We start from the raw sequence: 14,028 nt of genomic DNA on the forward strand, positions 1-14,028 counted from the left end.
GCTTATCTTTTGAGTGTGTCATATTCTTAATATGAGTGGGCAGAGATCACTGTATACAGCTATCAATATAGCTGTGCACAGATTTTGTAAATAGCTCAGTGTATTCTATGGTATTCAATGGTTTGGGGTGCTTGGAATTTAGCCAAGCTTTTACTTAGTAGAGAGATGTTAGCCTTGGAATAGTCCCTAAAGGTTTTTGGTTTCGCTGGATCCCCAGATTTATTTTTTGTTTCAAGTAATACTGCCTTATGGTCAGATCTGATGCACAAAGATATTACACTGGGTGAGGAACATTGGCTTCCAGGTACAAGGTCAAGGATGTTTGTACCACTGGTAGGAGAATGACCCAACTGTTCCAGGATGTTAGTATTAATAAAGTTTTGGAATCACTGGGCTTCTGCATTAGAAGTGGTGTAGGATTCCCAGTCTATCAAGGGGTAATTGAGATCCCCCATGAATATCATGTTAGGTTGAATGATGAGGGACTCTAGTATATTGAGATAGGTAGTATGTGTTTCTGGGACATGGAGGGGGAGCAATATGTTGCAAGGATATGGTACAACACCCTGTTTATTATGAGTTGTACATGTATAATGTACATAAGCATATAGATAATGGTTAAGGTATTTACCTTGCAGACACAAGGTGCAGGGTTTGAGTCTCACTTGGGGTAATTGGCTGGGCTTAAAATGGCCCATATTGGTAGTTAGCCTAGTACTAATCTATAATCCTATGAACGTATAAGTTCCATTAGGTCATAAACTTTTTAAAGTCAAAGTAAACTTTATTGTCACTTCGATTCACACAAGTGCGAACCAAGTGAAATTACATTTCTTGAATGTGCATAGACTACATTTAACATGACAATAATACACACAATTCTATAGACACAGATGACAAACACAACAATAATAAATACTTGCATTATTGCACTAATCTAACAAATTGTCACTCATTACTAGGTTATTAGCTTATTTTCACTGGAAAAATGCATTTAAGCAATTGATTTAAGGTCTACATTTATATTGCACATTAAGACAGTTTGGTTTGATTACTGCTGACTTTGCTGTCTGGGTGCAGGTAAGACCTTGTTACATATTGCACTATAGAGACTTTTCAATATTTTTGGATTACTGCTTTAATGTCCAGTTGGCTAGTGGAAAGAAGCTGTTTCTGAATCTCGTAGTTTTGCAATGTATGCATCGAAAGCACCTTCCTGATGTTAAATGTGAGAACAGCTTATAAGCAGGATGAGTGTTATCTCTGGTTATTTTCCTTGCCCTGCTGAGACATTTGTGCATGTGCAGGTCTTCTATGGATTGGGAGGGAGATCCTGATAATCCTCTCAGCCACTTTTACTACCCTCTAGAGGGACTGGTGCTTGGAAGCAGAGCAGCTTCCATACCATACTGTAAAGCAGTCAGTATACTTTAAATGGTGCCCCTATAGAAGGTTGTGAGAGCCATTGATTTATTAAGAATAAGTGGGTTGTCAGCATACATGAGGCAATTGCTATAATGCCTCAGAATACCTATTTCAACCAGACTGGCCACAGACAGAGTCAGGAAGTGCAGATCCATGGCCACTGATCTACTAGGGAAGAGTGAGGAAAACTTAAATATTGAACAAGTCAATAAGACAAGCAACTTGATGAGCAACACTCAGCTATGAGGAAACTGCATGCTCTAGTAGTTAAAAGAAATCTGTCTAGACAGTAATGCCACAAGAATACAGACCACGGACCAGGACAAAGACATTTAGAATAACAGGCACAATAAGCCATCACCAGCAATCCTAGCTCAGAAGGGTAGAAGCTACCCTCTCCTCCCACAAGAGTGTAGTCCATAAACCTCCGTTATGCAAAATAACTGGTTTGGAACCCAAGTGCTTAAACTAGAACAAAGATAGTTTTAGAATAATAGATACAATAGTCTTTCAGCAAGCAATTCTCGGCTCAGAAGGATGTAGATTATCCTTTCTTGCCACAAGAGTGTAGACCATAAACCTTCCTAATGTAAAGTAACTAGTTTGGAGCCTAAGTTCTTAAATCAGAACAAAGACACCTAGAATAAGAGCCACAACACACCTTCACCAGCAATTCCCAGCTCAGAAGGGCAGAAGCTACCCTCTCCTCACACAATTGTGTAAACCACAAACCTTAATGTAAAATAATTAGCCTGAAGCCCAAGCGCAATTTCCAGTTCAGAATGATGGAGGCTGCCCTCTACTCCCACAGGGTCTATATCACTTCAGTGAAAATTCAGTTCAGTTCAGTGAATGGCATTTTTGATTCAGTTACATCAAACACGCCATTCATTGAACTGTTCATACTGAGATCATGGTACAGTGAGGATCGGGAAATTTGCCCTTTTACTCACTGTACTGCAATCTCAGAATTGGTATATGTAATTAGCGGGGGTGTGGGGAAACACCCCCCACAAGAGTGGATTTCAATGAATGGCATTTCTGATGAAATGCTGTTCACTGAACTGTCACTTCACTGAAGTGATATAGACCCTTCCATAAGAGTATAGACCACAAACATTTTTAATATAAAATAACTGGCTTGGAGCCAAGTGATAAAACCAGAACTAAGACACTTTTAGAATAACAGACACAATAAGCCATCAACCAGCAATTCCCAGCTTAGAAGGGTATAGGCTATCCTCTCATGCCACAGGAGTATAGACCACAAACCTTCCTAATGTAAAATAACTGGTTTGGAGCCCAAGTGCTTAAAGGAGAACCGCACCCACAGACTCAAAAACATGTTTATTTCATAATGATTTGATGTTTTCTACATTTTAACACCACTTTAAGACTATTTACAAGTTTTTAAATATTTTTAAATGTATTTCTGAGTCTGACCACATGGGGTCTGGCATCTTGAAGTAATTCTGACTGTTTAGTCTGCCTCTGGGTATCCCAAAATGCAGTGCTCATCTGTAAAAAGTTATATCATGCAGGCCTCTTTCTTCCTAAAGCTCGTATCACTGCACTGATTTTACATGCATGTACTGCTGTCTTTCAGTCAGTTAGTTTTAGGTAACAGCCATTCAATGACTTCATAAAACACAAGCAGTGCAAATGCCACAGAGCAAACTTTCAAAGTGCTTTTTTCTGCTGCTTCTTTTTAGAATGCCTAAGCTGCATTTTTTATGAAGCCTGAATTGTACTACTTTTACTCATCTCCCATCCCCCTTCACACCTAACTTCCCTAGCTGTCAAAGTGCCAAGGGTAGTTTCAGCTGTTATCTGCTGTGACTGACAACTCACAGCAGGAGACTTGACTCATATACTGTTTCCTTGTTCTAGCCTTTCTGTATGGGTAGGGGAAGGACCAGGGAGCTGTGACATCACAGCATGGGTGGGTTTTAGGACAGTCATGGTGATGTCAGTTTGGGGAGGCAACTGGCCAGAAAACTATCTGTATTCAGTGGCCTTGATGACATCAGTGAATTGGAGACTGCAGCAAAGGCAGAATAATTTTTTTTGTGAAATTGAAACCACCACAGTACAGTAAGCTACTGTTCTAGTGGAGAGAAACAGTCAGTTTAAATATTTGAAATGCTTTGTTGTTTTTTATTCATAGCAAAGACAATGAATAGGGAGAAGAAGGACAGAGAAGCTGATCATTTAATAATGGAATACTGTTGTTGTCCTTTAAATCAGAACAAATACACTTAGAATAAGAGCTACAATAAGCCTTCACCAGCAATTCCCAGCTCAGAAGGGCAGAAATTCCCCTCTCCTCACACAAGTATGTAAACCACAAACCTTAATGTAAAATAACTGGCCTGAAGCACAAGCACTCAAGCTAGAACTAAGACGCCTTTAGAATAACAGACACAATAAGCTTTCAACCAGCAATTTATAACTTAGAAGAGTGTAAGCTACCTCTCTTGACAGAATAATGTAGACTGCACATCTTACTTATGTAAGATAACTATTTTGAAGCCCAAGTACTTAAAACTAAGATGCTTAGAATAATACTTACAATTTAATTAGGCTACTAACAAGCAGTAATAAATGCAGCAGAATAAATGTAACTGAACACTTTAAGAGCATGCAGCATAAAGCAAAGTAAAGTAATAAAGCAGGAAGAAGCACAGATACAGCAAAAGCAGCTGAATAAAGTGCATTCTTAACTAAGTGAGAAGAGAGGGAACAGAAAATAATTCAAGTTTAAGAGACAAACTGGGTGGGCCTTCCCAACTGATCTGTCAGTACTCAGTAGAATGAGTTGATGAAATGGAACTTTGACTAGTGTCCAAAATCAGATTTATAGTAGGGGCGGGCAACTCAAAAGCCACCAAATTTAAGAGTACAACAGCATGAGGGCAGGTGGGAAAATCAAATGCAGAGATCAGCAATAGTCAGGTAGAGAACCGAAGTCAAACAAGCACTACAGCTAAATAAAGGTGCCTCCAAATATTTTTAGTTAAATGTGGAATGCTATTTCTCAGCTCCTCCCACTAATTAGCTGGATGTTATTCACTGTCTGTAAAGGAAGTCTTTTCTAACTTTTCTAACTGACCTTAGGCAATAACTTAAAACAAAATGCAATATAAGAAAAAGGTAAAAAATAGAAGTAATGAAACCTTAAATGAAATATTTCATTTCAAAATCAAATGCAGACAGTGATCAAATATAGTCAGGCAGAGAACAGCAAATCAAACAAGCACTTCAACTAAATAAAGCTGTCTCTGACTATTTCTAGTTAAATGAGGAATGCTATTTCTCAGCTTCTCCCACAAATTAGCTGGATGCTATTCACTGTCTGCAAAGAAATTGTTTTCTAACCTTTCTGGCTGACCCTAGCCAAGACCTCTTAAAACTCCAAAAGAATAAAAAACAATTGCAATATAAGAGAAAGATAAAAAACAGAAGTAACAAACCTTACAAGAAACACTTCAATTCATAATCATAATGCAAAATTCTTAACAGGACATTTGCCAATCTCCTGTGACAAAACCTATAAACTGTTCAGAATTTTGCATTATGTCCACGTTTTTCTCATAGTTTTCGTTTCTTCCTTATAAAATATTTGGTTTTCTGTCAAATCATTGCTGATTGAAGTAAATAAATAACTGTGAACATGAGAGTTAAATATGTCATTTCATTCAGAAAATGCATGCAAACGCAAAATTTGTTATTCTACATTTTTTTTCTAATTTTATAAGATTAACACATAATATCTGTTTCTAACTTGGAACCTTTCTCTCCCCATAATTTTGGCTTTGACCAGCTTTCTTGCACTAGGAGGTTGAAAGATTTGCCTGAGACCCAGCATGAAATATATACCTTAAAACATGAAGGGCACAACAATGGCACAGTGGATAGCATTGTTGCCTCATAGGAAGAGACTGTCCACTTAGATTCTCAGCTCTGGTGCCTTCTCTATGGAGTGTGCATGCCCTCCCTGTGTTCATGTGAGTTTTTTGTGGGTGCTCCAATTTCCACCACTTTCCAAAAACAAACATTAGGTGGAATAAGCACTCCAAATTGCTCTAGATCTGAGTGACCATGCATGTGAATGGTATGAAAGAACAGCAGAGCTAGCCACCCAGTGGTGTGAACTTTGGCTCTAGTTGATTGTCAGTCTTGAAGTACCACCCTACCCCAGCTGTAAAAATGGGAAAATGGGTTGTGGATGCATGGATGTGAGAATCAAATGTTTGTCTCTATCCACAAGTTGTGACAGTCTGTGACTTGAGGAGGCCATGTCCAGTCTTCTGCACAACCCAGGAGTTGACACTAGACAAGAAAACGGTGTCACTCAATGTATTACTTTAATCTACTAAAAAAGTCGATAGAGCACCAGGTCTTGCATCCAGATACATCAACTGAACAATAATAATTACTTCCGGGTATCATCTGGTGTCCTCCCACAATTTTGTCTGGATGTTTTGACATGACCTTAATATGTTACACACATTATACTCAGTCAGTAATAACAGACATTAGAGTTTCATATGTTTTTCTACATATATTTTATACTTTCTAAAAGGCATACTTCTCCACCTCCTGTTGCAAGAATTCTGAACAAAGCTCAAAGTAGATGATTGTCACTTTTGAAGTGACACCCCAATTCTTTGTGTAAAAATGAGGAAAAAGGGTGATGGGTGGATGGATGGATGGATGGATGGATGGATGGATGGATGAAGACAAATTAAACTTTCATATCTGCTGTTATTGACTGCAATGATTTATTATCTATGAAGGAAGAAAAAAAGAGTCAAAATCATGGAAATTGTTTTAAATTGCAAAATAGGTAAGAGCTGTGGCTGTGAGTGAGTGAGTGAGTGTGTGTGTGTGTGTGTGTGTGTGTGTGTGTGTGTGTGTGTGTGTGTGTGTGTGTGTGTGTGTGTGTGTGTGTCTGTGTTGGTTGGTTTCAATGTGTGCATCTGCGTGGGGGAGATTGAAGGGTGTCGTTGGTAACACGATCCATCAGACATGTGCAGCAGTTATGGTGAGGTCAGCAGAAAAGGCTACCATTTGCTATGATCACTTGGTTATTCAAAAATATGCACATTAGCAGTTAATTTAGTCTTTCTTTGCAAGTAATGTGTTTTTTAATCTCCAGTTATAGAGATTTTGCTAACGAGCTCTTTGTGCCACAGCCTTGTAACTCACCACTAAACACATTAACTTTGAGTTAATTCTAGCTTAATAGGTAAATCCTGTTCCTAAAGCTGAACTGAGTATCTCAAGTAACAAAAAAAAATGGCTCACACTGAATTATTCAACTGAGTCCAACAATTTTGTCTGCAGAAACACAAGGAGAAAGTTTGTTCATACAGTAGATCGTATAAATTAATTTTACTATCACTTTCGGGATGTAAAAAATTGCAAAGCAGATGTGTAGTGAGTGAAGTCTGTCACTCTAGTCTTCTTATCTCATCACAAATGTGAATTAACAGAAAGAAGTTTTAATATTAACCTAAATCTAAGCAAATTAATTTGAGGTTTGGGAGGTAACCCTTCAATAATAATGTGACCCCCATGTTATGTACTGCATATGGTTCAAATGACTATTAAAGCACCGACTGACCAACTGTAAATGAATACGTTACTGTGAAACCTAGTGGCAAAGGGAAAACAAAGTACAGTCTCTAAGCAAAGTAGCTGAATGCTACTACATGTCTCTCTAATATTTTATGGTGAAAGGTCTGGCACTTGATATAAACACAGAAAGTTTTTGTCGATTTACTTGTGCTCATCACAAATTAATATGTCTGTTTTTGATTGTTAGCAACCTCTCAACAGAAGCTATTTTAATAGATGTGTCTCAACTTGAGGCTAAGGTTTACCTCTACACATGGAGGTGACTACAAAAATATATATGTATCCTTTTTTCCAACCCTTGCCTGACTAAAGAAAAGCATTTATTTATAATTTATTTTGCTGAGTGGATATACCTTGCTAGTGTAGGCTGGCTTTTAAAACACAAGTCTGTTAATGTAATAATTTTTGAAAATATTACATTAATATAATACTTACTAAAATCAGAGATTAGCTCTTTTGTAAAACAAACACAAACTAGTACACTCGAATTCAAAAGTAGAAAAATGCACACAATAATCACAGAAGTAGTACAAACCAATACTTAATAAAATAAAAGTCAGTTGATTTTTAATAGCAGAAAAATAAAACACAAATATGAATCAGATATGATTAGTGTAGAGGTTGCCAGACTCCGCAAACCAGAATAGCTTAATCACAACCTCATTATCCCAAATCATCATATTTCATTTCTCCCAAAGGAAAAACAGGCAAGTATTAACCTCACTGATAATAACAAGGTTAGGCTGGTAATGACCACAAGAGTCCTAACAAGTGCTTTTAACCAGATGGAGAGAAAGCATCAATAGCAACAAACATTAAGCTAAGAATTCTGTAATAATCATTGATAAACTGCATGAAACTCTAAACTTTCTTCATCTCTTTAGCTAACTTATTCTATTGCTGCTCTGAACAAGTTCCCATATTACTTTGTCATAGCATTTAGATAAATTTCAGTTTTCCTTTCAGCTTTAGGTTTCTGCACGCAAGTGCAATTTTCAGGGATTTTTAGTTTAGTAAGAAAATAACAAAACTAATGCTAGTTTCATCTGCTGTACAAGTTAACTCCAAGCATCCTTTCCTTTAAGGCATTTGTGCTATTGATGGACCAGGATTAATTGTGATATTTGCCACTGTTCTGAGACAGTCAGATTCCATGAAGCTCCTGTAACCTGGTGCATTATGTCGATATCAGTGTGAAACTTACCTCAGAGCATATATATATATATATAAAACACAAAATCTGTACAGTAAGGTTAAGGACAAGTACGGAATGTAACTGACTTCATTATGATAACCAAAAAAAAGGCTAAAAAATGTATATAGATATATATATATATATATATATATATATATATATAGACAGCACTATTTACAGTAAGCTCAGAAACAACTATGGATATCTCCATAATATATGTATCAGTAAAATATGTATTAAAGGTAAAGGGTAATCATGGCCACACTGTCATGACTAACATTTGCTAACAATGCTTTTGGGACTTGTGTGGGGAACACAAGTAACACACACATCCAAGGAAAGTGGGAGACAGAAAAGAAGATGTGGGATATGAGTGTAGAAGAAGGACACACAAGAGGGATATTGGAATAAGAAAATCTGAGGGAAAATCAAACGGGCATGGGCAATTTTTTTTTTTTTGGTGGGAATAGGCCCCATTTTTTTTAAGAATAGAATGAAATGTAAAGACAGGGGGAAAGGAGGAGAAGGACATCACAGCAGGTATACATATAGAACAAATAGAACAAGACAGACAAAGGTTGGAAAAAACAATACGGACAGGTAAGATACACAGATACCACACTGCACAACACGGGCAATGTAAAGTTGACAAGCATGGCAGGGATGCATACCAGACATGGTCACATGCAGAAAAACATATCTACATATGCACTATCACATCACTGTGTGTAAAACTGTTTGGCAGTCATACTTGGATGTGTCTGACCAATGGTAGATGTGTGTCCCAGCGTAATAAAGTAGGATTATAATACACATTGGATAAAGATGCACATTTGCAATTAGTCCATCAGCAGTGCTGATGTCAGCCAAGCAACATCACAGATGAGCAAATGCAGCTCTAACAATGGTACATAACTCCAGCAGAGGACAGAACCAAACCAACAATCATGCATGTTAAAGTAAAACAGCCTAGCACAGTTCCAAACAGTAGTAATGCAAAGAACAACAAAGGCTGCTACACGCACAAGTAGGTGTGCACAACCCAAACAACATGCCATGTCAAAGGCAACATGCAGGTGTAGATGTGCATTTATGTCTTTCAGGGGCGTAAATGGAATGTGCATGACATTTATTTTTTATTTTATTTTATTTTACATTTGTTGACCGGGCTGGTCCATTTTCAGCATAGGCCTGGGGAGAAAAGCTCCAAGTCAAAACATTGATACACATTAAAAAAAAAAAAACATTAAAAAACAGAGATCTAGATTTAGCTCAGAGAAAAATAAAAATAGCATTAGCATATTTTTACAGTAACAACAATAAGCAATTAATTACAAATAGAGGGTGTTCAAATGGGGGATGAATGCAGAAAAGTAAGTTTAAGAAAGATTTTTATACAGGATAAATGAAAGTACTAGGAGCAAGTAGCAGCTAGTCAGGGTTAGTACAGGGGCAGAGCCAGGGAGTCATGAGGGGAGTTTTGAGTTGGGATTTGAAACAGGGAAAAGAGGAGATAGCAGTGAGGTTGGCAGGAAGGGAGTTCCAGGCTTTTCCTATTGTGTTAGAGAACAAGGAATTGCCTGCCAAGTTGTTGGATTTACAGGTTGATATAAGAAGTTTGTTAGAAGAACGCAGGCTTTTGAGGTTGCAATAAGGAGTAATAAGGGTAGTAAGTATAGGGGTGCTGGTAGGTTTGTAGAGGATTTTATGGGCTAAGGAGAGCTGGTGAAATAAGATCAAATTTTGCAGCTCAAGCCATTCCAATTGTTTTAAGTTTAAGCAGTGGTGAGTTCTAAAGGTAGAGCCAGAGGCAAATCTGGAAATACTGTTGTAGGCAACAGCCAGTTTGGTGAGGTTAGTTTTGGACAAATAGAAATCAGATGGGAATGGGCAATGGTAGTTCTGGCAAGAGGTGTAAGAAATGGTTTAATTCTAAACAGGGAGCCTAGTTTTCTGTTAACTAATTTTATAGTGTTGTTAATGTGAGAATCAAAGCATAGGTTGTTGTCTATCTCTACTCCGAGGATCCTAATGGAAGGGTCAGGGGATATGTTGGTGCCATTACTAGACAAGACCGAGAAGTAGAGTGGTGGGGATTTACGGGTGGGGGAGAAGAGTAACAGTTTGGTTTTCTTTGCTTTTAAGATTAAGCATCATTTTAGGAACCATGTTTCAACATTTTGGAAAGTCTGTTGGGTGATAGAGTGCAGTTTGGAGGGGGGTGAGGCAGAACAAATCAAAGTAAAATCATCCGCATATTGTATACAGGTTGCAGAGGGAATACTGGTATGAAGTTCATTAATAAAGATAGAGAACAGAAGGGGGCCAAGTATTGAGCCTTGGGGGACTCCAAGGGTAATGGGAAGGAGGTTGGATAAGTTGTTTTGCCAACACACTGCCTGTTGTGTGTTATGAAGATATGACTCGAACCACTTTATAGCACTAGGGTCAATTGCAAAAGTTTTAAGTAAGTTTATTAGTATATGGTGATTGACCATATCAAAGGCTTTGATAGGTCAATAAAGAGAGCAGGGGTAAGTATGTTATTGTTCCAGTTTTTGTTGATGCAGTCAGTAAAGGAAAGGAGGGCTGAAGTGGTGCCATGGACAGGCCTGAAGCCATGTTGACAGTTGGCTAGTAGGTTGCAATTTAACATGTGTTTAAGAAGTTGTTTTTGGACACATTTTTCCATGATTTTAGCTATGGGGGAGAGTAAGGCTATGGGACCGTAGTTAGAGAGTTCTGTTGAGATCCCACCTTTATGCAGGGGAATGATATGAGATTTACCAGACTGAAGGAATGTAGCTTTCAACAAGGGTTCTGTTAATCAGAATGGAAATGGGATGGGCTAATGGTTGGCTGCAATTTTTAGATACCGAGTAGGAAGAAGGTCAGCAGAAGGAGAGGAGGTTTTAAGCTTGTGGAGAAGAGAACAGATAAGTGATGTGGGTACTGGTTGAAGTTAAAAAGTGGGAATAGAAGTATAAGAGGAGGAGGACTGACAGGATATATTGGGGGCTATTTGATTAGCTAGAGACTGGACAGTATCAGAAAAGAAGGTATTGAAGGCATCAGCAGTTTGTTTTTGGTTGTTTTTGGAAGTGTCTGAGGGGCTCAGGGTGACAGAGTGGCCAGGCTTTAAGAGGGTATTTATTCCTGCTCAGAACTTTTGAGGATTTTGTTGGTTAGCTTGTTGTAAATGGTAGAAGTATTTTCTTTTATCTAGAAGTACAGCTTTTTTAGTGGAGTTTCTTATTTGACGAAAGTTAAGTTGGTCTGAAGGATCTTTAGTGCTGCGAAATTTGCTCCAGAGTTTATTTTCGGGATAATTTTATGCCTAGTATCTTTTGATAGCCAGGGGACAGGTTCTGAGTTAATTATGATAGATCTTAAGGGAGCATGAGAGTCTAGAATAGAAAGGAACATTGAGTTGAAGTATGCCACAGCATCATCCAGTGGTAGTTGTTTGAGAGGAGACCAATTGCAAGCTTTGAGTTCTGTTAGGAAGCTTTCAGGGTTAAAGCTTTTATTTGTTCTGATGATTTTGTATTTAGTTAGGTTGGGGGTTGCACTTTTATGTCTGATTAAGTAGGTAAGTGCATGGTCACTTAAGTCATCAGGTAGTGTCCCTACTGTATAAGTATGGTGGTGACTATTTATCAGAATCCAGTCCAATATGCTTTCTTTGTTGTTAGTTTTGCTAGTTCTGGTAGGGGCTTGAATGGTTTGTGAAAAACCATGAAGATTTAAGAGGGTTGGAGGGTCTACTGAGGTACAGGTTTTCCAGTCTATATTGACATCGCCCAGTACTATGGTTTCTTGTGGGAATTGAATAGAAAGCCAGCTAAGGATCTCTTCTAGGGAACTGATATTATTTCCAGGGGGAAGATAGGTGCAGATTAAATATATGGATTTGTGTGTATTAAGCTGAAGTTTGGTGATAAGGATTTCGGCATTACTTATTGAGGGAGGTTTTTCATGTATGACAGTAATTTGCATACCTGTTTTGTAAATAATTGCTATCCCTCCACCCTTTTTGGCTTTGCGGTCTAGTCTATATATGTTGTAGCCAGGGGGAGTGATCTCATTGTCTAGGGTTGCTGGCTTGAGCCAGGTTTCAGACAGGCAAAGGATGTCGAAAGAGTGTATGTCTAGCATTGCATGGAGGTGGGCAATTTTATTATTAATGCTGCAGATGTTTAGGTGAGCTATAGAGAGAGAGTTGGAGGGTTTGGAGGGTAAATTAGAGCATGGGGGAGAGGGACAGAGGGGGTTTAGAGTAGCAGTGTTTGGGCCAGGGTTGGGATGAATGTCACATGCTAGAAGGGAGATAAGTCATCTTTTATTAGGTCTGAGGGTTTGGTGAGGAAGTGTAAGGATTTTCTGTTAACTTGATTAGTGTAGAAAATGTGAAACTTTCTGTGAAATTTTCAAGAAGGTAGCTGGGTGAAGAAATACTGTTTAAAAATGACTGGAATGTGTTTTGGGAAGGTGAGCTAGTATGTTGACTGAGGGAGTGTGGTTCTTTAAGGCTAAGATGTTCATATGAGGTTAGAAGGTAGGGTAGCATAAGGAAAGGAAAAAGTGAGAGAAGGAGGATATGTTTTGAATAAGTTGAGATTAGTAGAGGAGGCATAGCGATAGGGAGGTATATGAAAGAAAAAGTAGGGAAGTAGAAACGAAAATGCAGACAGGAAGAGAAGAAGGAGGTTGTGATTGAAATGATGCAGGTGGATAGGTATTGGATGAAACAGAGGGGAGGGGGTAAAGTGTGATTGGTGTGGTAGAGAGGTGGGTGTGGTTAGGGAAGTATAAGGGTAGGAGTACTGAGGGTGGGTGGGAATTGGGGATAGGGTAGGGGAGTGGAGTGAGCCCGAAGGTTGATACACATACATACACTAATGACATGTAATAATATGTTCAAAAATGTCACAGTACAGCCTAATAAATATAGCAGGTTGTGTACATGGATGTGAGAAAAACTACAATGGGTAACACATGACTATAATGAGAACAAGGATGCATTGCAAGCATTAGCCAACAACTTATATGCACATATCCTGCATTGTACAGTGGGCATACATGTGGCTCATGTTCACTGTGTCAAACTAATACATGGCAATGGGCAGTAGTTTTAATAAAGGCAAACATACCTGCAAAAAATAATAGAGAAATATGAAGGGTTCACATCAGGGTAAAGTAGGAAAAGAGAGGTTGACACATTGCAAATGCATGTGCACAACACACAGGGTGCTATTGAAGCCACACAGAAATACAGTTAACCAAATGGAAACTGTATGTCAAATAGCTAGATTGATTGCTGATGTCCACAGAACTGGACATATATAACACACACATACACAGTAATGTGTAATCATGTCACATCAACATGCATATGCAAGCAAGCTAAAAATTACAAGCACATACATATTTACTATCGTGCAAATGAAAAATAAAGAAACTCAGATGTATGTCATCCACCCTGCTCATTATGGAGCAGAGGACATCCCTGTGAGCATCATTACAGTGCATCTGCAATAACTCAGTGAATGCTTACTTGTCAAAGGTATGTTTGTGGGTCAGTATGTATCTGACTATGTGCACACACATGTACAGTCATTTAATGTGTGCAACTGTTTGTGGAAGGTGTACACCAATTGTAATATGTAATGGGTGTTGAAATGCTACATGCAACAAACAAGGTGAAATGTACTGTTAAAGAATGTGCTATCTGTAACATTGTGTACAGATTAATGTTACATTGC

General features: G+C 38.3%; 1 protein-coding gene and 1 non-coding gene across 3 annotated transcripts in view; one reads left to right on the forward strand and one right to left on the reverse strand.

Annotated features, from left to right (window-relative positions):
* The window catches only part of PLCD1 (phospholipase C delta 1), a 1,599,641-nt gene that overhangs the window by 1,062,155 nt on the left and 523,458 nt on the right, over positions 1–14,028 (forward strand). The gene's annotated exons all lie outside the window — the stretch shown is intronic.
* LOC122799014 lies at positions 7,667–7,798 on the reverse strand. Its single transcript, XR_006364398.1, has one exon. It is a non-coding gene; the product is annotated as a U8 small nucleolar RNA (small nucleolar RNA).

This window comes from Protopterus annectens, chromosome 3.part1 (genome assembly GCF_019279795.1).
Source record: "Protopterus annectens isolate FY-2018-M chromosome 3.part1, PAN1.0, whole genome shotgun sequence".
In the NCBI taxonomy this organism is placed as follows: Eukaryota; Metazoa; Chordata; order Ceratodontiformes; family Protopteridae; genus Protopterus; species Protopterus annectens.